At 43.8% G+C, this 25,253-nt stretch overlaps 2 non-coding genes across 2 annotated transcripts; both read left to right on the forward strand.

The window, feature by feature from the left end:
* The first annotated feature begins 2,895 nt into the window (after positions 1 to 2,895).
* LOC130039489 (U6 spliceosomal RNA) lies at positions 2,896 to 3,002 on the forward strand. The gene has a single exon (XR_008794908.1). It is a non-coding gene; the product is annotated as a U6 spliceosomal RNA (small nuclear RNA).
* Positions 3,003 to 23,889: 20,887 nt separating this feature from the next.
* LOC130039447 (small nucleolar RNA SNORA68) lies at positions 23,890 to 24,022 on the forward strand. Its single transcript, XR_008794873.1, has one exon. It is a non-coding gene; the product is annotated as a small nucleolar RNA SNORA68 (small nucleolar RNA).
* Positions 24,023 to 25,253: the final 1,231 nt, after the last annotated feature.

Raw genomic sequence — 25,253 nt, forward strand, 5'->3', positions numbered from 1 at the left:
AATTTCTCTCATGACTAGTTACGTTGAGCACTTTCTTAGGTACCTAGTGGCCATGTGTACATGTTTTTTGGGTACATGTCTACTCTGATCTTTCTTGTAACCATTTTTAAATGCTTTAATTTCCATTCTCCTTGCCTTTTTTGGATATCATCCCCTAATTGACTATCCAGTTTACAAAAGTTTTCTCTCATTCTGTAAACTGTCTTTTCATTCTGTTGGTGGTTTCCTTTGATGTGTGAAAATTTTTAGTTTGATATATTTACTAATCATTATTTTCCCTTTTTTGGGTATAAATAAATGAAACATTTCCAAAGCCAATAGTATGGAGCTATTCCCTGCTTTCTCTAAGGATTTTTGTGGTTCCAAGTCTTATGGTCAAGTTTCTAATCCATCTTTATTTCTTTATAGTTATCTAGGTTGCCCAACACCATGTATCAAAGAGACTGCCTTTTCCCAGTGTATATTATTTTTATCGGTGTTGTAAGTTAATCTTATATATGCCTGTGTTTATCTCTGGGTCACTATTATATTCCATTAATTTATGCAATTGTTTCTAAGTCAATGCCATGCTGTTTGAATGATGTATCTTTGAAATATATGTTGGAATCAGGAACAGTGATGTCTACACCTGTTGTTCTTTTTTTTATTCTTTCTCTGTGGGATAAGGTTATGGGCTACATCCAGTAGTGTTCAGGGACTATTCCTGGCAGGGATTCATACCAATGTTGGTGTGATGCAAAGCAATTTGTAAACCATGATTCCAACTATTTTTAACTTTTCATAAATAACGTCAGTCCCAGGATTATTATATGTGGCTCTATTATGCTATACAATGTAATATTATATATATAATTAAAACATTCCTTCTATTCCCATTTTTGAGAGTTCTTATAAATAAAGGAAGATTAATTCTGTCAATGCTTTGGCAATTCTTTTTCTGTCTGTTAATAAGATCGATTACTTTTATTATTCTTTATTTTGGTGTATATTGTTTATTCATTAATTTATGCAGAAATATTCTTATATTCAGGAATAAGTCCCTCTTGATCATTTTATGATAATTTCAGTTACTGTTAGAGTCAGTTTGCAATATTTTATTGATTTGTATATTTATGCTTATCAGAGACATAGTCCTAAAATATTCTTCCCTTGTGGTATACTTGCCTGATCTTAGTAGTATCATAAGTTGGAATCATAAAATAAACTTGGAAATGTTCATTCCTTTTCAATTATTTGAGAAACTTTGGTGCTAATTCTTCTATAGTGGTAAAACTTATTAGTGAAGTCATTTAGTCCTAGGCTTTTCTTAGTTGGGAAGTTTTTGGTTACTGATTAAATCTCCTTACTAGTTCTTATTTATTTTTCCATATTTTCTATTAATTCATAAACTGCTTAATGAGCCCTCTTCCACTTTCACAAGTGCCTCTTTTTCTGTAATATCAGTTTTTTTTAAATTGAGGCAATATTGGTTTACAAGTATAAATGTTTGTGTTTGAAGGGTTCAATGTTACCATACTATGTCCATCACAAAAATGCCAGTATTCTTTCATCATTATCCATAGGACTCTTTCTATCCACATCACCTTGCATAATAAATAAAGTTCTGCTATCAGAATCAGTTTTTTTCATCTACCCCAAACTCCTTTTTTGATTATCTAGCCATACTTATAATAGTCCAGATGAAGCACACTAGTTGGCAAGCTCTGATGTAAGATACTTCATTATAGGACAATTTCCCAGAATAACATTTATTGAGTACCTAGCATATGCTAGACTCTATTCCAAACATTTTATATTATTTCATTTAACTCACATATATTTCAGTTAATACACAAAACAATTTTATTAAGGTATTACTATTATGTTCATTCCCATTTTAAAATTTGGAAATTGAGGCCAAGGAAAGCAACTTACCTGAATATTCAGTTTTATATAGAGTGGAATAAGTAGAGGGCCAAGATACTTAAGTATCTTTTGGATTCTTAACTATTATATGTTTCTATACCTATAATGTGAACCCATTGTATGAGCCATTCTCTTTTATTCCCACCCATTTTATACACATTCACATTAAATTAATTCTTTTTCTAGAGAATTATTTAAAGTAAATTAGAAGTAATCATTTCAGGCCACTATTTTTATAGCAAGGTGTTCTCTTCTCAAATTTGAATATTGGCAAGTACCACATGTGTTAGTTTCCTAGGGCTGCCATAACAAATTATAATAAACATGGTAGTTTATAATAGTAGGAATGTATTATTTTATAGTTCTGGACACCAGAAGTCTGAAATCAAGATGTCAGCAGGTCTGTACTTACTTTGGAAGACCTAGGGGAGAATCCTTCCTTGCGTCGTTTAGTGTCTGGTGTCTGTCAGCACTCTTTGTGACTGTATCACTCTAATTTCTTGCTTCCATATTCACGTGGCATTTTCTTCTGTATGTTTAAGTCTTCCCTTATGTCTCTATATTTTTCATATTCATCACTGGATCCCAAGAATCCAGACAATCTCATACTGAGATTCTTAATACAGTTACCTCTGAAAGGATCCCTTTTCAAAATAATTCATATTTACAGGTTCTGGAAGAGGGCCATATTCTGGAAAGGAGCCAGGATTCCACCCACTATACTTAGTACAGACAAAATTATGTGCTCAGTAAATATTCTCTTAGTCAGACATTTTCTCTAAAGCAAATGATATGAATTCAATGCATACTAGTTTAAGCAGAGATGAAATTTATTTATTCTCACAATTAGCATGTCATAGGGTATTCTGATATCAGACATAGGTAAATCCAGGGGAATTACCAGTATTTTTATGTCTCTTCATCATTCAACTTTTCTTCCTTCTGAGCGATGTTTTATTTTCAAGAAATTTTACTAAAAATGGGTCTCTTGTGCTCACTTCAACAGCAGATATACTAAAATTGGAATGATACAAAGAAGATTAGCATGGCCCCTGCACAAGGATGACACACAAATTCGTGAAGTGTTCCATATTTTAAATAAATAAATAAATAAAATGGGTCTCTTACTCTACCAGAACCTAACAATCAAATCTCAGTGAAGACTTTATTCTTATTTAAGTCGCACTCCCATATTTGTTTATTTTATTTTATGTTTTTTTCAATTTTTCTAGTAATATGATTTTTTTAATTTTTAATTTACTTTTTTATTTTTTTAAATTTTTATTAGTGAAACACCATGAAGTACAGTTGTAGACTTACAAATTTTTGTGCTTGGATTTCAATTATACAATGATCAAATACCCTTCCCTCCACCAGTGCCCATTTTCCACCACCATGGGTCCCAGTATCCCTCCCACCCCCCATACCCCCCATCCCATCCCACCCTGCCTCTGTGGCAGGGCATTTCCTTTTGTCCTCTCTATCCTTTTGGGTGTTGTGGTTTGCAAAAGAGGCATTGAGTGGCAATCATGTTTGGTCTATAGTCTATTTTCAGCATGCTTCTCCCATCCTGGGGAGCTCAATTTCTAAATTTTTGAGAATCGTCCATACTGTTTTCCAAAAGGGCTGAACCAGTCGGCATTCCCACCAGCAGTGAAGGAGGGTCCCTTTCTCGCCACATCCACACCAACACTGGTTGCTTTTGTTCTTTTGTATGTGGGCCAGTCTCTGTGGTGTGAAATGATATCTCATTGTTGTTTTGATCTGCATCTCTCTGATGATTAGTGATGTAGAGCATTTTCTCATGTGCCTTTTAGCCATTCGTATTTCTTCTTTGGGACTATCTTAAACTAAGGAGCTTCTGCACCTCAAAAGAAACAGTGACCAAAATACAAAGACAGTCTACAGAATGGGAAAGGCTATTCGCCAAATACACAACCAACAAGGGGTTGATATCAAGGATGTACAAGGTACTGGTTGAACTCTACAAGAAGAAAACAAACAACCCCATCAATTTTTATTTTTTAATGAATCACTGTGAGATACAGTTATCGACTTACAAACTTCAGTGTTAACGTTTCAGTCATACAATGATCAAGTACCCATCCCTCCACCAGTGCCCATTCTCCACCACCAGTGTTCGCAGTGTCCCTCCCCCATCCCCCTCCCCCCTGCCCCCCTCCACCTCTGTGGCAGACGGATTCCCTTTTTACTCACTCTCTCCTTTAGGGTGTTGTGGTCTGCAATGCAGGTGGTGATCATGTTCGGTCTATACTCTACTCTCAGTACAAATCTCCCATCCCGAGTGGGTCCTCCAAGCATCCTTTACTTGGTTGTCCCTTTTCTATTTGTACTGCCTTTTCTCTCAGCATGTGAGGCCGGTTTCCTGGCTGTGAACTAATCCTCCTGGTACTCATCTCTACTATTCTTGGGAGTAAATCTCCCATACTGTTACTTTATATTCCACAAACGAGTGCAATTTTTCTATGTCTGTCCCTCTCTTTCTGACTCATTTCACTGAGCATGATACTCTCTGTGTTAGTCCACTTATATGCAAATTTCATCACTTCATCTTTTCTAACAGCTGCATAGTATTCCATTGTGTAGATATACCAAAGAATCTAAAGAATGGAAAAGGATATTCACCCAATACCCATCGAATAAAGGATTGACATCAAGGATATACAAAGCACTGGTTGAACTTCACAAGAAGAAAACATCTGACTCCATAAGAAAATAGGGTGTCGAAATGAACAGAAACTTTCTCAAAGAAGAAATTCAAATGGTTAAAAGACACATGAGAAAATGCTCTACATCACTAATCATCAGGGAGATGCAGATCAAAACAACAATGAGATATCATTTCATATCACAGAGACTGGCCCACATACAAAAGAACAAAAGCAACCAGTGTTGGTGTGGATGTGGCGAGAAAGGGACCCTCCTTCACTGCTGGTGGGAATGCCTACTGGTTCAGCCCTTTTGGAAAACAGTATGAATGTTTCTCATAAAATTAGAAATTGAGCTCCCATTTGACCCAGCAATACCACTTCCGGGAATATACCTCAGAGATCAAAACAAGTATAGTAGAAATGACATCTCCACTCATATGTTCATTGCAGCACTGTTTACCATAACCAGTATCTGGAAAAAACCTGAATGCCCAAGAACAGATGACTGGCTAAAGAAATTTTATGTTTTATTGAATCACCATGAGATACACAGTTACAAAGCTGTACATGGTTGAGTTTCAGCCATACAATGTTCCAACATCCATCCCTCCTCCAGTATATAATTCACATCACCAATGTCCCCAGATTCTCTCCCACCACTTACCCCCACTCCAGCCTGCCTCTATGGAAGGCACTTTTCTTCTCACTTTCTCTCTCCTTTTGTGCCTTATGGTTTACAATACACATATTGATAATTTATTATGTTTGTTCCTTTACCTAATTTCAGCATGTAGTTTTTATCCAGAGTGATCATTTCCCAATGTCTTTGTCATAGTGATCCTTTCTCTATCCCAACTGATTCTCACCCAATACTTGAAGCAGGTTTCCAACTGTGGACCTATCCTCACAGCTCTTATTTTTACTATTTTTGAGTATTAGTCTCAAATTATGATAATATGTGTTTTATATCATACAAATGAGTGCAATCAATCTGTCCCTCTCTTTGTGACTCATTTCACTCAGCATCATACTCTCCATTCCATCCATTTAGAAGTGAAATTCATGATTTCATTTTTCCTGATAACTGCGTAATATTCCATTGTGTAGATTTACCATAGTTTCTTTAACCAATCGTCTGTTCTTGGGCCTTCAAGTTGTCTCCAGATTCTGGCTATTGTGAATAGTGGTGTAATGAACATAGAAGTTCAGATAGCATTTCTGCTGTCACACTCCCATTTTTGAATGTTTTACTAGACCAGAGGAACAGAGGGATCTGGCGAATCCCTCCTATGACCATTTCTATGGCTGGAGTATGTGTTGGCAGTGGTAAAGGAGGGCAATGAGTGAGGTGTCATGATTAACATCCTTCCAAAGCCATATACAGTGGATGTGAGTCACTTCTTTGGAGGAGGGAACACTGAAAAGACTGTTAACATATGTCTGCCTTAACGTCTAAGTTATCTTAAGGTACTGGTGCTATAGATGACATAATAGGTCTTTTCAATATATATCCTCTACAATCCTTTCATATGCTTAATTAATACAACCTAACATACTCTCTCCTATTTATTACTATGGCTCTGGAAGTATTTACAATATAGATGCACAGGAGGAGATTAAATTCTTTTATACAGGTTTGGATTTGCAATGCCTCCAAGTCCCAAGGGTGTTCCCCAGGTGTTCTACTGCAGGCCGCTTTGTAGAGCAAGCAGCTCCAAAAGTCTAATCAAGATTTCAGCTAAGCCTTCTCTGTCTCCCCAAACCCCAATCTCTTGCCCTCCAAGTTTTCTAAATACCCTCACAAAGGCACGACCCTGCTGTAGCCCATAGAATCAATACTACACAGAAAAACCTGGTCCCTACCCACAGAGGTTTATTAAGGTTGGAACCAGAAAAATCTCATTATAGTATGGTTTCACCTCATTTATGACCCCATGTTGAGGATTCTGCGGGGGCAGGGCTCAAGTGCATTCTAATGCACAAGATGCTGGAGATCCAGGAGGATTTCTGTACTATTGTCTGGCAGTATGCCCTATGCAACTCTCAGTAACCCTCCCCAGCTCTTGTATTCAGCCTTCCCTTAATGTCAGTTTGAATAATTCGAGAGCAGTTGATATTCTGAGAAAAACTTTACCCAAGTTTCCCTTATGTTTTGGACTCCCTTGTGTTCATACATTATCTCCTTGTTCTCTTACCCTTTGTCAGACTTTTATCTTGTAGTAGGTGTATCTGGTACTGTGCCCCATTTTTAGCAACCTATTTCTGATCCCAAGGGTGTGGATTCCACAGTTCCGTGGGAACTTAGGTCCACGCATTTCATCAAGAATGAGCACCATGGGCCGGAATGATAGTACAGCGGGTAGGCCTTTTGCCTTGCATGTGGCCAACCCAGGTTCAATTCCCAGCATCCCATTTGGTCCCCCAAGAACTGCCAGGAGTAATTCCTGAGTGAAAAGCCAGGATTAACCCCTGAGCATTGCTGGGTGTGACCCAAAAAGCAAAAATTAAAAAAAAGAATGAGTACCATGTCTTTGCTCTCTATACTTATGAGGCCCAGGATTTTGTGGACATAGCTCAGTAATTTAGTAACATTACCATCCGTGGGGATAACCCTTAACCAGTTGGTAAGGGATTGAGTGGGTTAACCAGTACAATTACATTTCTTTTTATTTTATTTATTTTATTTTTATTTATTTATTTTTTTAAATTTATTTCTTTATTGAATCGCTGTGGGAAAAGTTACAGAGCTTTCGGGTTTAGGTCTCAGTCATGTAAATATCAAACACATTTCCCTTTACCAATACTTATTTTTAACCACGAACCCCAATAGAACCCCACCTCCCACCCCTCCCAATTCCTGTGAGGCAGATGAGTTCTAGTTAATACTCCATCTACTTTGACTAGATACATTGTTTCGATAGAAGATGCACAATTATTGTTTAGAGTTTACGACCCTCCCCCCCCCCCAATCAGACATGCTGAAACAGCGTTGTGAAATGATTTGCTTTTTACAACTTGGTTTAAGAATAAAATGATGTCGCGCGGCCGCAATAGCGGCCGCGGTTTTGGATTTCTGCTATTTTACTTATTAACCCTGGAAGAATTTCTATTAAAAGTTAGATAGTTAAGAGATTGGTTTCTGTGCTCTGGAGTCATGGCCGTGCCGGAGAGCCGCTCGTGGGGAGCAGCTGGCGACCTCGGTCGGGCGTGAAGGACGGCCCATTACGCCCCCCTTCCCATGAGGTCCCTGCCGCCCCCAGCCGCGGCTCAAACCTGCTGTCCACAAGGCTCCCGTGCGGCCGCCATCTTTCTTTCCAGAGCTACAATTACATTTCTACCTCCCATGTATAAAATTGATATTTGGGGGGGGCAGGTTTTCTGTTTGCTTCGTAGGAGGTCCCAGTCAAATTGGGCCCTAATAATAAACCCTTGCATTGGCTCTCTCTTCATTCTAGTCTCACATTCACCATTCCCTCACTTCTATTCTTTGGAAGCACTACCCAAACAAACTTGCCCATTCTCAAAACTTATTTGAGGCTTTTCTTTGGGTAGCTCATTTAAGTTTATCTCAATGGCTGCCAGCCAAAAAAGGCATGATCTAAATGACTCCCCAGTGCTCACTGTTTCTATCCTCACCTGGCCTAGGCACCCTATATAATCATGGATGGCAGAATAGTGAGGCAGAAGGAGTGTAAAAGGAGGGACAGGAATCAATGTGAAAGGAAAGTGTGGGCTAGGGGAAAGGTTCTCCTCTCACTCCTCTGATGGCTGACATGCCACAGGGCCAAGTGGGAAATCCTCGCTATCTATTGTCACCTAGATCCTCCTATTTGCTCTTTCACCTTTCCAGGATCCTAATCTAAACTGGTGGAATACATGTGATCCTTCTGTCATTTAAAACCAAACACTGTCAATGAACCACAAAGCCAACTGGCTTGCTCTTTTTGGTTGTTTATGGTACTAGTTAGCAGTTGAGATTAAAAGTATAACTTGCTTTTGGTTCTTAGCTCCATATCCTCTAAAACTCCAGGACATCCTTCACAATGATATATTTCCTGGGTCCATAGATCCTCCCTGCTCTTCACCAAACGAATCCAACCCTCTTTAGTGTTTGTGAGGTGCTCTGCACCAGAAACCAGTGCAAGTACTTGTTCCCTCCTTGTGGACTTGCTCCTGCCTCTGATGGGTCATGCTTCCTGTCCAGATACTGAATGGGTAATGGTAGCATGACCAGGACTTGTAGCAGGGCTTCCCCTGCACTTGAGGAGCTGACACAGGGCATCCACTCTGACAGTCCCCCATCATCTATGAAAAGAAATGGAGAAACACTCGCCCAGCCCAACATTCACAGATGATTCCTAATAGCTTTCATCTCTCAGGCCTGGAGGACAAACTCTTCTCCTTTGTGCTCTATTTTGACATTATTCTGCCTCTTTGTTCCCATTTTAGGGCAGTGTTAGGGGAGCTGTGCATTAGCTTTTGTGGGCTTTAATGAAGCAGGATTTGACAGCATTTCATATCAGGTATCGTCTTTTGTGTGCATGGGGAGAAGAGCCGAGAAATGTTCCTATAACTGGTGCCAGAAGAGAAGGCAGGGAAAGACAAGGAAAAAAATTGATAACTACTTTTTTTCCATTAAAGTCCTGGCCCCTTTCTAAAACATGCTACTCGTCTATATTTCAAATCAGTTGGGAATCATATCTTTCCACAACAGCATTCCCTTACTTCCTGGAAACATATATCACAGGATGTATAATAAATGTTTATGTTCGCCGTAAAGAGGAAAGTAACATTTCATAAAATTTACCATAGACCCGAAGGTGAATTTAATATAGGAGCTGGAGTGAAGAGTCCCAAAGCAAGTGAATTTGGGCTTTAAGCCATCCTGAACTGGCTTCATTATGCACACTTATTGGTCAGGCAAGAAAATCCAGCAGGGCTGGAGAGACAATACAGTGAGTAGAGCACTTGCCTTACATGGTGTTGTCCCAGGTTTGATCCCAGGCACCTCATATGGTCTCCTGAGCCTGGCCAGGAGTAATCTTTGAGCACAGAGCCGGGAGTAATCCCTGAGCACAGCCAAGTGTGGTCCTAAAAACCAAAACCAAAATATCCTGCCACATAACTTTCCGAGGTCTCTTATCAGCTGGATGGGAATGCAGGGCAGGCATTATGTCTGCCCTTTTCTATATGTCTTCCACAGACCTCACGTGAAGGATTAGCACTGAGCACTTGGTGGCTGGCTCCTTCCTGAGTCTTAGAAGGAACACAACAAGAAGAAAACCATAGTTGTGATGCAGTGGAATGTGGAAGCCTCCGATATTTTTGAGAAGCAGTGTGTACAGAAGATCGGGCTCGAGACTCTTCTAGGAACTAATGAAACAGCCACCCTGAGGGACCCTGGAACTGGAATACTATTTTTCTGCACTTGCTCAGCTGTTGCTTTTTTATGAATGGTCAGAGACAATCCACTGGATAAGATCTGGTATAAATAATCTCTATGTAACCTGAAAGGAAACATCTCTGACCCGAGGAAAGAGTAATACAGCCTGAGACCTCAGGGTCTGCTCCTATGAGGAAATTCAGGAAAAACAGGTAGAGTATGATCAAAATTTGACAAATCTTCGATATGTCCCTCCTCCCTCATCTTCTAGGTCCCAGGCAACATGCCCTGTCCATTTCTTTCGCCAGAGAAATAATAGCAACTGGAAATAGCTCAGATGGGGAGAGAATAAAATCTCTGTCTACCAGTGAGAACAATCTGTGGTGCAAAAGCTGCCTTTCTTACTGCAGATGAGAGTAGGCCTTAGTGGAGGCCGTTGCAGAGTTAGGAGGCCCTGGCTCTCAAAAGTGGAATGTGCTTGCAGGACTCCTGAGAATGTTCACCTCCTTTGTTCATGTCCCAGGAGCCCTTGGGTGTTTTGCTTGGCCTATTTAGGGAAGTGCCATTAACCTGGGTCTTGGAGTCAGGGGAACCTTTTCTACCAAAGGGGTGCTAATGGCTGGCCCAGCCTTAATGGAACCCAAAGGGAATCTCTGTTCACAGATGTGAGTCCCTTGCCAGGCCTGTTGCAGTCACAATCTCAACAAGGTGTACAAGGACAAGTTTTCATCAATATTCACACCTGCCTGGGAGGTATCTAAACTGAATGCTGTGTGACTCAGGAACCCAAGAAATCACAGCAGGATAGATCTAACTGAAGCTATGGTTCTACCGCCTGAATAGTGAAATTTCTGCCCAACTGTGTACAGAACTCTGGACATCCACAGCCGTCCCCAGAGGTGAATTTATGATTTTTTTTCATACATTTTGGTGCCACATCTGGTCTTACTCACAGACTATTCCTTGCTCTGTGCCAAGGATCTCTCCTGGAAGTGATTGGGAGACCATATGCAGTACCAGGGATCAAACTGGGGTTGACCACCATGCAAGGCAAGCACTTCACCTACTATACAATCTCTCTCATTCCTGAGTTTAAGATAATTAATTAATGAACATCACCACTATGGACTTTCTCTCCTAGCCCTTCAACCTTCTAGCCTTTCCCCCTCATAGAACCATCATTGGTCCATGCACCTTTCCTGGCAAGCTAATAGACTCAGCAGGACAAGCATACACATCTTAAGTTTGGGTGGTATTTGTCTCATATGTGAACAATGTCAGGTTCCAGGAAAGTGCTTTCTCCTCCATGGCATTGGAATTGGAATAGAGGACAGTTCTTTCCACTGCCCATGTGGAATCAGCAAAGCAAAACACTGTCCTCTCAGCCATGAGAGGCAGCTGCCTGCTCTTAAGTAAGGAGCCAGCAAAGTCCAACCTGGTAATACAATAACCATCCAACTCAGTCACTGCAGTCTCTGGAGCTGCTTCTCTGCTCCCTCAGCCAAGTCTTCAACATGTCTCTGAGAGTCGCTGAGCCCTAAAGAGCTGCCTTAGCCAGTGCTGAGTGATGAAGATGGACAAGGATGCTTCGGGCTGCCTGGCTAAATGCTCAGGTGGGGAGCACAGAGACACTCACACTTAATCCTGTTTCAGTCTCCAAAACAGAGGTTCCCAGAATTATGTGGTCTCCTCTGCCTGTATTGGGGGAAAAGAATCACTCAGCAGCTCTCACTGTCACTGTCATACAATTGTTTATCGATTTACTTGAGTGGGCGCCAGTAACGTCTCTATTCGTCCCAGTCCTGAGATTTTAGCAACCTCTCCTTACTCATCTTTCCCAACAATTGGAGGTTCTTTCAGGGTCAGGGGAATGAGACCTGTTATAGTTACTGTTTTTTGGCATATCGAATATACCACGGGAAACTTGCCAGGCTCTGCCTGTGTGGGTGGGATACTGTTGGTAGCTTGCCGGACTCTTGGAGAGGCATATCACTTGATCACTTCACTTCCTGTTAATCGTCAATTTGCTCGAGTGGGCACCAGTGACGTCTCCATTTGTCCCTGTCGCGTGCTAGTGTAGCCCAATAGCATCTGTTCGCTCTAGGAACACAAAGAGCCTCAAACCGATCGTTCATGATCTTGATGAAGTCTGACCATCTGGTAGGTGGGTGCCCACGTGGTCTTTTGACATCCCGCGGAATCCAGTCGGTAACAGCTCTAGTCCAGTGGTCATCTCTAAATCTCATTATGTGACCAGTCCATCTGATTTTTGACACCTTGGCAAATGAGACAGCGTCCCTGATTCTTGATCGTCAATGGAGGTCGGAACTACGGATTCTTTCTCTCATTTGAGAGAAACGTGATATTCCAAGCATAGCTCTTTCAATTCCTCTTTGGGAGACCCGAATAGCATTCTCATCCTGTTTGCGTAGGGCCCAGGTCTCTGAAACATATGTTAATGCAGGAAGAACAGTGGAATCAAAGAGATGTGCCCAGAACTGGAGGTTCTTTGTCCTCTTAGCTATTTATTTGACGCTCATGAAGGTGTTCCAAGCTGCTCTCTTCCCCCTGCGCAGCTCGAGTGCCAGGTCATTTGTCATGTTGACTTCTCGACCTAGGTACACATAGCTGTTGCATTTGGAGATGGTCGTTCCATTGAGAGTGAATGGGGCGTCAGGAACGAGGCTGTTTCTCATAAACATTGCCTTCGTAAGATTCAGCTGAAGTCTGACCGTTCCACACTCACGGTCGAAGTCGGCCAGCATTTGTGCCGCTTGGCTGATGTTTGGTGTTATTAAAACAATGTCATCAGCATAGCGGAGGTGGTATAGTTGCCAACCATCTATCTTCACTCCCATTCCTTCCCATTCCAGTTGTCGCATGATGTTCTCCAGGGTGGCACTGAAGAGTTTCGGTGAAATGGTATCACCTTGTTGAACCCCTCTCTTGACATCAATGATTACTTCTTTGTAGAATGGTGAGATCCTGGTAGTTAATCTATAATACAGCTCATGGAGGATCTTGATGTATTGAGTTTGAATGCCCTGATTGTCTAGGACTTCAATGACCGCTTCTGTCTCAACAGAATCAAAGGCCTTCCTTAAATCAATGAACGTTAGGCAGAGCGGCATCTTGAACTCCCGAGAAACCTCAATGAGCTTGGTTATCGTGTGGATATGGTCAATGGTGCTGAATCCTTTGTGGCTCCCGGCTTGCTCACATGCTTGTCCTTCATCTAGTGTTCTTCCAATCCTATTCAGGATGACACAAGTGAACAGCTTGTAGATGACAGACAATAGGCAGATCGGGCAATAGTTGCCAATGTCATGGATGTCTCCCTTCTTGTGCAGTAGTACAGTCCTGCTGGTTTTCCATTGGGACAGAACCTTGCATTCAGACAGGTAGTGTGTGAAGAGCTGAGCCAGCGTATTGATGAGTACTGACAGTAGGTTCTTCAGGTGTTCAGGTCTGACCTTGTCTGGGCCGGGTGCTATTTGTTCCTTTACTGACGAAATGGCATGTCGAATTTCGGAAGGGAGAACATTGGGAACGACATATCCATCCTGTGAAATTTGGTATGTCGGCAGTTGGACATGGCTATAGAAGAGATTTGAGTAGAAGTCCTGGATAATCTTCTCCATTGCCATTCTGGAAGATGTGATAGATCCATCAGGATGTCGGAGGGCAGTCATCTTGGTCTTGTAGTTGGCAAAGGACAGGCGGGCGTTACGAATACTTTTCCCGGCTTCCTCCGCATCTACCAGCACTTCTGCTCTTCTCTCTTTGAGGTCTTCCTTGATTGCATCTCTGCACTGCTTTGCGAGCTTGAGCTTGGATGTTCGCTTGCGGTTGCCTGAGGTATGTGCCAAACCACGTTGGTGAATAAGCTCAGGAGTTTTCGAAGACAGGCGTTTTTTGTGGCTATCTCTTTCTTGGTGTTCCTTGCACAATCATGGAGGTGCTGAACCAGTCGATCGTATTCCTCGTCAATGTTGTCAACAATGGTATCTTCCCATGTTGCTGCAATAGTGCCAAAGAGCTCCCAGTTGGTGGTCATTCTGGCAATTCTCTTTTTAAACTTTGCAGCCCTTTCTCCCCATTCGGTGAAGTAGAATTTTGCATGAAGGAGATGGTGGTCCAATCCCGTTTGGAATTTTGGGACAACAGTCACATCGGTCAGGCAAAACCATCGATTGAATATGATGTGGTCTATTTTGTTGTGGAATTGTCCACTGGGAGACTCCCATGTCCAACGTTTAGATTCGGCCTTCTGGAATCTTGAGTTACCATGGATGGTCTTGGTCGACATGATGAACTCAGACAGTCTCTCACCCTGTTCGTTCCATTCTAGGCCATGGGTCCTGATGTGAAGTTCTTCGGCTGATCTTCTTAGTCCTATTTTGGCATTAAAATCACCCACAATGATCTTGTAGAAGGTGTGGTCTTCTTTATAGAACTTCTCCAGCTCCATGTAGAACTTCTCAATTTCTCCTTCATCATAATTGGATGTTGATGCATAGACAACGAAGATAGAAACTCCCGGCAGTGAGCCACATCTATTCAAATGTAAACGTCCAATTCGGGTTGTTAGGCATCCGAATGAATCAATGCTCATGGCCAAGTTTGCGTTGAGAAGACACCGACGCCTCCGACACCTCACTTATCGCATGTTCCGAGGAACAATTGTTCTCCAGTGTCGAAAATGGCGTGATGAGATTGGTGCCTTCTTGTATCGGTCAGACCAATGATGTCATACTTGATCTTTTGCGCTTGTACCATCAGGTCCTCGATGGATGCATCTGATGCTAGCGTATGTGCATTGAAAGTACAGAGGATCATTTTTGTCTTCCTTCATTGTGGCAGCCTAGTTCAGCCTTGAGATTTTATCGGCCCCTCCTTTCTCATCCTTCTCAATGCTGCCATATTGGTGACGCCTTCAGGGTCATGGAAATGAGACCCATTGTCATTATTGGTTTTGGCATATTGAATACACAACAGATAGCTTGTGAGGCTCTGCCGTGTGGGCGGAATACTCTCGGTAGCTTGCCAGGCTTTCTGAGAGGGATAGAGGCTTTTGGGGCGACCTCTAATCGCCCTTGTAGGTGTTACCATATTTGAACCCTATCAAATATGATAGGGCAATTCTGGAAGATGTGTATTTAGTGTCTTATAATGTGTTGCGCAGCTGCAAAGCAGCCGCACGGGTCCGGAAAGCATCCTGGAGTGTGGCGGCGGCTGGGTAGTGGAGATAGTGGAGGTAGTGGAGGTCTGCCAGTGAGGTATTTATCTGGTACCAGTAGGGGTAGGGTGGGTCTTCTGTGCACAATCCAATCCCTGGGGCTCTGGTGGTTGGTGGAAGCAGACAGGGCAGGGTAGGGTGGGGCTCCTGATTTTAATCCCTTCCTCACCTGTGGTTGGTGGGAGCAAGCAGAGAATCTCTGTCCCTGGCTCCCTTGAGCCTGGAGTCCAAAGTCTCAGAGTTCCGCTTATCTTGTTCTGTGGGGCTTCAGTCCTGTGTGAGTCTCGGCCAGAGCAGCCACGCGGGTCTGGAAAGCATCCTGGAGTGTGGCATATATATATATATATATATATATATATATATATATATATATATTCTGTTGTCTACTGTCTGAACTCCATCAAACATTAATGTGGTAATTATGGAAAATGGGTAGGAAATGTCTTATGATGTGGCCGGAAAGTGGCCTGGAGCATGGCAGCAGTTGGGTAGTGGAGGTTGGCTGCCAGGGCTGGGTCTCTTGGGGTGGGGAGGACTCTGGCCAACCCCTCTCTGGGGCACCCCTAGTGAAAACAGCCTGACGCGGAGTCTGGTGGCATAATTATGGGGCCTCATTTTATACTCCCGTCTGGGAGGAGCGGCCATGAGTTCTGGAGGGTGGTAGATGAGGAGATTATCTGGTGTTGGCAGGGTGTGGCTTTGGGTGTGACCCCTGGGTCACCTGAGACTGGGGAAGCAGGCAGAGGATCTCTGCCCCATCTGTTGAGTCCAGAGTCCAAGGTCACAAACTTCAGCATTACCTGGGTTCTGTGGGACTTCACTCATGCGTGAGGCTCGGCCCTAACGTCTAGAAAGTGGCCTGGAGCATAGCAGCAATTGGGTAATGGGGGTCAGCTACCAGGGCTGGGTGTCTTGGGGTAGGGCGGACTCTCACTCGCCCCACTCTGGGGCGCTTCAAGTGAAAACAGCCTGGCGTGGAGTCCCCACTCACCACCTACCCCTGGAAATCCACATTATTTTATAAAAAATTTTTTAAATTTATTTATCTTTTATTTAGTCACCATGAAATTACAAAGTTATTCATGATTGGGTTCCAGACATACGTTGTTTCAATAAGACCCCTTCACCAGTGTCCACTTCCTTCCACCAATGACCCCACTCCCCACTCTTTAACCTAACAAAGGGGAAACACCCACTGCCCACCCCAGCTCTCCACAGTTATACCCAAGGCTTACTACAATGCTACTGGACTGGACAGTTCTAGCGTCCCCCGTGAAGACAGTCTTGCTCACTTTGGGAAACTGCATTAAAGCAAGGGCCTGGTGAAGTGCAACCGATTGGTAGACAACCACAAATCTGGGGGCTTTGTGGATCCAGGAATTGGTGCTGCTAACAAGCTCCATTTGCCTTTGCTCTTCATACCTAAGGTTGAGAAGCCCTGAACTGATGTTGCCTGATAGCTCCAAGGTCTCCCCTGGCACATCCCACGGGAAAGGTATGTTGAATATTTGATGACTGTTCAGACCTCTGGCCCCCTCCACTGGATAATCAAAACCCAGAGCCCAGAAATGGAAATGTGTCCCGGCAGTTGCGGATGGGAACATCAAGAGAAATTCTTCATGCCTCATTGTTGCCAGGTGTGTGAGCACTGATGAGGATTGGCTGTCTGAGCACATGTCATGTGTGCAGACGCAGGATCCAGACTCTATTTGAACCTCACCTCTATGTCTTATTGGCTGTGCTACTTCAGGTAAGTTACTTGACCTCTCTGAGCCTCTCTCCTGCTGCCTACAAACTGGGGCATGATGAGAGCATCTATCTCGATGAGTTGGTTTATATCAAGTGAGATCATACCAAGCCAGTTTTTCAAATAGGACTCACATGGAGTAAATACTGTCCAAATGTTGGCGCTCATTTCCAGGAAGGTTGCTACATTTCTGCCATGGCGGATCCTGGAGCCTGTATGCCAGAGGAAAGCCGCCACACACCAGATGAAAAGCCTGCCCCTGTGGGCAAACCCTGGCCACACTGTCCACAGCTCAGCCAACCCAAGGACCAGGGAGGCCCATGTGTGCTCTCAGTAGGAGCTCAGCAGCTAGACCTGATTGGCTAGCAGTGGGAAGCATTGCCTCCCCGACCCCCTGGCAGTGAGCAGAGTTGGGCATTGTCCTCCCCTCATCCCCCTCAGGCAGTAGCGTCCTTCATGGGCCTGATGTCTCAATCCTTCCAGCCCCCTCCTGGCCGGCTGAGCGGCTGCCTCCACCGCCACCATCAGGCTGACGCACCTCCCATGTTGGGCTGGGAGCGCTGCCAGGAAGAATCCGCGCAGCAGTGAGCTCCAATAATGCTAAACAATGGATTAATTACACTCCTCGCCTGTTTAGCTGGAGCTCCTGGGGTCGCCTGCACGTGTGGTCACAGCAGACAACAACAGGTGCAAGGCGCTGGTAAATGCATCCACTGCCCCCACGTGGCTCTCTGCCCCCGTTCCCCCTCCCCACTCCTGCTCTGCCTCCTCATCTCCATTCAAGTTCTCCAGCCCCCCTGACACTCTCTGACATACATGAAAGGCTTTGTTTTCTCTCTTCCTTCCCTCCTTTTTCAAGGAGTTCTAGCTGGGAGTACAGCTTGTTTTCACAACTGCTTGGATCCCTGGTCAGAGAGCTCTGGGGATGGGGAGCAGGGGGCGAAGTGAGACTTCTTTCCAGCAGGGGGGCATCTGGTGTGGGGTGAAGGCTGGGCTGGCATTGCTCGGAGCCCACCTGGCCAGGCAGGGAAGAGGCGACAGCTGCTTTACGCTCTGCAACTGCCAGCTTTCCCGAAAGGAGGTCAGTGTTGGAGACCAAACTGCTAATTAGGTCGCATTCTGCTTCCTGCTGCCACTTTAATTTCCACCCCAGAAAACCTTCAGCTGTGAGTCCAAGACCATCAGCCTCTTTCACCCAAATGCAAATGTCTCCAAGGCCTTTCTGGCTGACGGGGCCTTCCACCCGCTGGCATGGGCAGCCTCAGACCTCGGCAGAGAATAGGCGCTGCCAGGAGAGGGCTGCCATGGTAAAACTGGACTTAGAAGCGCCCGTATCAGGCCGAGTGTGTGGTTGCTATGAGGAAACCAGGCAGCCTAAATAAAGACGGAAAGGCCAGGTGTTAGGACTGAGCACTGAACTGTGAGTCGGGCTGACTTTTGATGTTGACACTCACCAGCTGCGTGACCTCAGGCCTCCTCTCCCCCTGACCTTGTTCCTTCACCTCTTGAGTGGCTAGTGTTTCCCCTGAGTAGAGCTGAGTCCCTGGAAATCCAACACAGAAAGACCTCATTTTGACCTGTCTCTTGCAGAAAAGTGGGCATTTTTTGCCCTATGGCTCCCGAAGGATAGAAACGCCCACATTAGAAGGCCAACACCAGCTCCTGTTTGCCATCTGGGAGAGTTTCACAGAGGTGCTTGCCTATTCAGGGTCTCCTTGAGGGTGTAGTCTTGGGACCTGAGCACTTCTTGAGGTTCTGCTAGCAAAACTTTCCTACAGGACAATCCCAGGAATCCAGAGCCCCATTCTGTGCCCCATTCACTTACTCTTTCTCCATCTTTTTTTTGGGGGGGGTGAGGGTTCTGGGAATTGAACCCTAAGCCTTCCAAATGTGAAGGATGCATTCTTCCTTGGTTTACTCCTACTCACTTCAACCTCAAATCTACTTCTATCACCCTTATCCAGACCTTCCCCCTAAAATGCATTGCTAAACCATAATGCCCAAAAGTAGAGAGTAAGAGGGTAATTGTCTGCCATAGAGGCAGGAGAGGGATGAGATGGGGGAGATACTGCGGACATTGGTAGTGGAAAATATACACTGGTGGAGGGATGGGTGTTCGATCATTGTCTGACTGAAACTCAAACATAAAAGTTTTGTAACTGTAATTAACTGTGATTCAATAAATAAAAAGCTTTGCTATCATTGGCTTCTTGGTAGCCCATGAAATAAATGATTTTCCTCAGCTATATTCAACTTTGAGCAGTAGGGGACAGTTATGAGGTGATCCCCCTTTTCCCCCAGCTGAGGGGGGACTGTCAGCTATGGGTTTCCCTCAAGGACACCCTCAGCAGATAGAAACCTCTCTTCCCAGGGTCACACCCCATAAATGGAGACACTACAGGTTGTAAGCAGCACCAAATCCCAGACCTTTGGCTTCCGTTTGGAACAATTCTGCTGGACCAACCCAGCTGCTGAGATCCTGATGGATTGACAGTGGGGAATTGTTGCAACTGTGTGGCACACAAGGCAAGAGCTTCTTTCCGCATCTTCTCCTGCTTCAAAGCTTCCCTAATAGATGTTCCAGAGACCCTCCTCTTCCCCTTCCTGAATAAAATGCTCTGATTCAGGAGGTCTTTCCCAAGAAATCCAGCCTAAGGCACCCTATTGTTTCGTTGTTTATTGGGGGGGGGGGCAAGAATGGCTGCCGCCCTCAGTAAACGGAGGTTGGCTTGAGTGGAAGGGGCTTAGATTTGGCCCGCTTTTCTGAATTCTCATCAGGTTGCCAGTTCCCTACTGGCAAGGCAAAAGGGCATCCGTTGGGGTCAGTTTCACGTCTGCCCTAATCCTATGCAGAGAGTGCTTGAAATCCTGGCACTGAGTTCCTTTCCCGACAGGACATGCAGGTTTATGAAACTCACACAAGTGCCAACACCCAGCTGGACTCCCTGAAGTGCAAGTTCTTAAAGCTCTGGCTTGGGGCCAGGGCAGCTTCCCTGTGTACATCCTTCGCTTCCTCCTCCCCACTGTTTCACAGGGGCACTTGCATCACACTTTGACCCAGTAACATCGCATCACGACCCCTGTTACCTAACTCATGGCGCCAGCATCCTCCAAAAGAAGCTTGGGGAATCTCTCTGATGAATAAGGCTGAGAGAATACAGGGTAAGCCTCCTGGAATCAGAATTAGACTCCAGCAGTAATTCATCATCCCCACTCCTGGCCTCTATCCAAAAGCAAAATGATATACACCTGGGATATCCCCGCCTCACACTCCTGTGGGCCTAACGTCTGTGCCAGCCTCTGTGCCACCAGCTGAGACCCGAGTGGCGAGTAAAATCTGCTCCCTGCCCTTGAAGAGCTGCCAAAATCACACATGTAAAGAAATAATTACAACCCACTGTGTCAAATGCCATATTGGGTCATGCGACCTGCCAGCTAAGGGACTCAAGAGAAAGGAGGGTTTCAAGGCACTATAGTCCAGGACGTGGAAATGCCATTTTCCCCCTGGCTCATGAACTGAAAGTTCCAGAGCCAAATAGCACCATTTCTCATCAATGTATGACCATTTACAATATGCTTGGTGATAGGGCTTGATACATGCTCCACCGGCCTGCAAAGGTCCATTTACCCAGATGAAGGAGTATAGGAGTGAGCCTATAGCTCTTGCTAGCTCTTTGGCACTCTTTTTAGTGATTCCAGATAAGCATGGAAAGAAATTCCACCAATAAAAATAGTGGTATTCAGGCCCACACTCAGAGTGTCTGTGTGAGCCATATATATATGTATGTATTTAATATATATATATACATATATATTAAATATATATGTATTTAATTGAATCACTGTGAGATACACAGTTGCAAAGTTGTTCATGATTGGGTTTCAGTAATAAAATGTTCCATCACTCAACTCTTCAATATTGTACATTTGCCACCACCAACATCCCCAGTTTCCCTCCCGCCCTTCTCACCCCAGCTTACCTCTATGGCAGGCACTTTTCTACAGGATGTCCTTGTAAGCCTTTAAACCTCTTGGTTTAAAGAACTGCTAAGAAATATCTTCTGTGACCTGTTTATTCACTGTTACCCATATAGCCAGACCTGCCAAGTACAGGGAATATTGTGGTGAATAGGATAGACCCAACACATGGAGTTGACGTTGACGTTGTGGTGAATAGGATAGACCCAACACATGGAGTTGACAGGAAAATACATGGGAAGATATGGGACACGGACTCTAGTCTTAGTCTGGGAAGGCTGCCCAGGGGAGATGCCATGTAAGTGAATGTTTGCAGGGTGAGGAGTCCACCAGCAAAGGGGACTGATAGTGAGGTAGAGATAAGTGAAATGTTCCTGAGAGAGTTCAGACATGGAGGCAAATAAAGTTCTCCGCAGGGTCTATGCTAAGAGAGTGAGAAGAGGAAAGGCATAACATCATTGATGGGGAGATGTTTAAAGGGCCAACTTGATACACTTGGCCAGTGATTGGATATAGGGCACGAAAAGGAAAAGACAGGAGGAATGTGAGCAGGTATCTGACTGGAGGGAATAGCAATTCACTGGTGACTGGGACAAAAGTCTGGAGCAGGACTCTGGGGCCAGGCTGAGTCCTAATTCAACGTGCTACAATAGAGAGATCAAAAGAATTCCGACTGGCCATTGGGTTGGACACTTCAGAGAATGGCCTAGTCTAGAAGTGGAGACTGGAACATGACTGTGTAGCTGGGTAGTAGTGGCAATCCTAGGAATGAGGGAGATGCCCCACCAAGACAAGGAGAGAAGGGCAAGGGCACAATTCCTGAATTTTCACCTTTAAGAAAGGGTCAGAGGAGATGAGCCTGCTATCATCCAGTGAGGTTATAAGGAGGGTGGAGCTCAAAGATGCCAAGGGGAGCATCATTTTCAAAGTGAATGGGGATCACAAGTACCAAATGCTGCTGAGAAGTCAAATAGCTGAGAAATGGAAAACCACCATGACATGAGCACTGTCAATGACATGTGCCTTATGTCAAAGATGATGGAGGATGAAAGTTTTAAGGAGAAATGGAGGACTTTTAATGCCACCAGATTATTCACAGAGACCCCGACCATAGCATCCCAGACAACGCAGTCCAAAGCAATCCACATTGGAAGCTCTAGATTGGGAGCAAGTTTTCGTTCATTCTGAATTTAACTCAGGTTCACATGACAGCACAGACCTCAAGTTTCCCCAAGTGTTCTTGGCACTGAGGGACCCATGTATATGCAAGCATCCTGGGATTACTCCAAGGAATTGGAACTAATGGCTCCGCCAGTCAGAACTCCTGCAGCTGTTGAGGGAAGCTAATGGAACAGTGGTTCTGCTGCACCCTCAGGCAATCAGACTGCTTCAGAAACTGCCAGTTGGAATGAATGGAAGCATACATGTTGCCCCAGAATCACTGTCTGGCAGGTTTCTTGGGGGCAGGGGTTTTGTTTTAGAATAGCCCTTCTTTATTTATATAAATAATACCTCACTCCCCCACAGAAGGTTTCAAGTAAATCAATGGTGAAGAAACATCTAGATTAGATTGCAGTGGATGGGACATTTCCCTTACCTTAAATTTCATCTTCCAGAGCCAGAGTGTTAGCACAGTAGAAAGATGTTTGCCTTGTACACAGGTGACTGAGATTTAATTACAGGAACTGTCTGTTTTCCCTGGAGTATCAACAGATGCGGTAGTGCTCAATGATTACTCTTGACTGTGCTCAGGGATCACTCCTAGTGATGCTCAATGGATCCTATATGGTGCCAGAAATCAAACTGAGATTGACTTCTTACAAGGATAAAAGTCTTACAACCTTACTTCCTATATGATCTCTCTGGCCTCATACATACACTTCTTATTTTGGTTCATGCCTAGCCTCATACATATACTTCTTATTTTGGTCCATGCCTACATCCCTGGAAAGTTTCCTAATAGGTCTTGCTTTATTCTTGCCCATCCTAAAATCCACTCTCCAACCAGCAAATAGAAGGCTATCTTAAACAATAAGCAACACCCCCACCCACGCTTCTTCTCACTTCCAGTGGTTCTCATGAACTTTGGGTTAAAATAAACTCAGATTAATTAGATTAATTAGAAATTGAGCTCCCATTTGATCCAGCAATACCACTCCTGGGAATATATCCCAGAGAGGCAAAAAAGTATAGTCGAAGTGACATCTGCAATTGTTTGTTCATTGCAGCACTCTTTACAATTGCCAGAATCTGGAAAAAACCTGAGTGCCCGAGAACAGTAGCTGTTAGAAAAGACGAAGTCATGAAATTTACATAAAAGTGGTACTACATGGAAAGTATCATGTTAAGCGAAATGACTCAGAAATAAAGGGATAGACATAAAAAGGTTGCATTCATCTGGGGAACATAAAGTAACAAAATAGAAGACTAACACCCAAGAATGGCCGAGATTAGTACCAGAAATCTTGCTCCATGGCTTGGAGGCCAACCACACATGCAAGGGGAAAAGGGAGCTCAGATAGAGAAGGGAACACCAAATGAAGGCATTGGGAGGATCCTCCAAGGATGGGTGAAGCATGCTGAAAGTAGACTATAGACCAAACATGATTGTCATCCATTGCCTCTTTTGCAAACCACAACACACAATAAGAGAGTGAGAACAAAAGGGAATGCCCTGCCACAGAGGCAGGGTGGGATAGGGGGGATGGGGAGTGGGAGGAATACTGGGATCCATGGTGGTGGGAAATGGGCACTGGTGGAGGGATGGGTATTTGATCATTGTATAATTGAAACCCAAGCACAAAAATTTGTAAGTCTGCAACTGTACTTTATGATGCCTCACTAATAAAAATTTTAAAAATCACACTTCCATAGGGAAGGTACAGTAAACTTTGTACATCAAAACTATAAAATGTGTAGTCATAATGAATAATCTAAAGTACAAAAATTAAAGAAAATCATCATCCAAGCATCTAAACCCAAGAGCTGTTACTTCTTATAGTAGCAGTTTAAATAGAGGTACTGACAGAAAAGACATCTCCTCACCTTTGGGGAAGCTTACCTGTGGCCCTCAAAGTGAATTTAGAGGTTATACAACCCTGGTGTTGGGGGGGGGCGGAGTAGCTCTGTGGGTGAGTTGGGAGTCATCACTCCTGGTTCAGACTTGCATAAAAAATGGGGGTGGTCGGAGAAATAATAGAGTGGTAAGGCACTTGCCTTGCACATGGCCGACCAAGGTTCAATCCTCAGCACTCTATATTGTATCCCACTAGGAGTAATCCCTTTGTGCAGAGACAGGCGTAAGCACAGAACACTGTTAGGTGTGGCAAAATAAAGAAGAAAAGAAACATTATCCCTCTTATGGATTATCCAAACTGGTTCTCAATACCTAGAGAAAAAAATAAGGGAGGGCAGGAACAACTTAAAATCTCTTCCAAATGTACACCGGTGAAGGGATTGGTGTTAGATCACTGTATGACCAAAATTCAATCATGAAAGATTTGTAAGTGTACCTCACGGTGATTCAATAATAATAATAATAATAATAATAATAATAATAATAATAAATATCTTCCCAAAAAAAGTTCCTAGATTGGCCTCAGACTTTGCTTAGAAGGAGAGATAAAAGTTATTGCTAGTCATATGATTGACCACATACTCTGTGTGTGGTGCTATGCTGTCAATACACGTGCCCCAAACTACCAATTTGCCCTCTGCTACTTATCCCTCTGATCTCATCCTAGTTTGTCCAACCACCCCCACTCAAAATGCTTTCATAGTGTACTTCTGCCTGAGGGCCCTCACACTTACCGTTCCCTAGCAGGTTTTCCTCCTTGTTATCATGTTCACAACCTCACTTTATTTACATTTCTAACCATAGTCACCCTCTTGGTGTGTTCTTTCCATGCATCTATCTCAAGTCATGCTCCCATTCATTCCTAGGCCCCACTCTCATTTGTTTTCGTTCAGAAATATTGTTATCAGAAATATCACACAATTATTTTAAAACTTTCTTTTGACTCTTCCTGGAATGCAAACACCATGAGGCAAGGATTTTGTTCTTAAAATTTCCTTTTATGAGCAAGGATGGTCATAATCCCTATGCTTGGAACAGTTTGATTCAACATACCTGATCAATTCAATATTTTGTAATGAATGAATTTGTGAGGGTGTTTGCTGCCAGATGCTAAGAACTTTTGGAGACTTCCTTCATTTTATTCTCAGAATGATCTGCAGGCTAGGTATTATTGTCATCAACTGTGAGAAAACAACCTGGTAGATTTATATACCTATCCCAGGCCTAACACAGCAACTGCTTAGAGCACCAAA

This window comes from Sorex fumeus, unplaced genomic scaffold, assembly GCF_029834395.1.
Source record: "Sorex fumeus unplaced genomic scaffold, SorFum_2.1 ptg000086l, whole genome shotgun sequence".
Taxonomy (NCBI): Eukaryota; Metazoa; Chordata; class Mammalia; order Eulipotyphla; family Soricidae; genus Sorex; species Sorex fumeus.